At 43.9% G+C, this 670-nt stretch overlaps 1 protein-coding gene across 3 annotated transcripts in view; it reads right to left on the bottom strand.

Annotated features, from left to right (window-relative positions):
• The window catches only part of PDDC1 (Parkinson disease 7 domain containing 1), a 26596-nt gene that overhangs the window by 17540 nt on the left and 8386 nt on the right, over window positions 1–670 (bottom strand). The gene's annotated exons all lie outside the window — the stretch shown is intronic.

Genomic DNA, 670 nt, shown 5'->3' with positions numbered 1-670 from the left:
GTTCTCTATGATAAACCCCTGCCACTCTTCTTTCACAAATCATCTTATAGCCTGTTTTACAATACTCTCTCATTGTCCAATACTCTTACGACACTGAATCCTCATGCCTTTCAAGTTTAAGCCCTTCCAAGCAAAACCTGTCAAGTACAGTCTACCTCAACAGCTTTGAGTAAACATCTTTAGAAGAAAAAAAAAAAGAAGGCCCTAGTTTTACAGTTTCATCTCATATTCTACTTTTTGTCCCACAAACTACTCCACACTTTCTCAATGCTGTCCAGGACGCAGATTCTCTAGGGGAAAAAAAATCTAGAGGGACTCTCCCAAGGAAAATTTTCCCTTGAGTCACTTCTAGTAAACACAAGTAGTTCTAGCAACTAAAGTGGCAAGAGGGTAATATCCACGAGGGCTGTGCAAAGCTTCAGTTGCCAGCTTGATTCGGTGGAGATTCGGCCCGATTCAGCAGCTAAGTCTTATCAGGAGACCCTTTAATCTCTCCATATCAAATCGGAAGACTTCAAATCGATTTGGAGAGATTCGATGATTTGGACATAGACCCAGCTTAAAATGTTTTGTCTACATACCTCAAGGTACCAGGCAGCTTGTGAATGCTGAGACAGTGGGGAGGATGGAACGTCCCATAGGAGCAGGGGAAGGGGGGGGGGGGGGGGGG

Source organism: Gavialis gangeticus, unplaced genomic scaffold (genome assembly GCF_001723915.1).
Source record: "Gavialis gangeticus isolate Ggan-Ray unplaced genomic scaffold, GavGan_comp1, whole genome shotgun sequence".
Lineage (NCBI taxonomy): Eukaryota > Metazoa > Chordata > Crocodylia > Gavialidae > Gavialis > Gavialis gangeticus.
The sequence above is the reverse complement of the archived record's forward strand: the minus strand, read 5'-3'. Positions and strand labels throughout refer to the sequence as shown.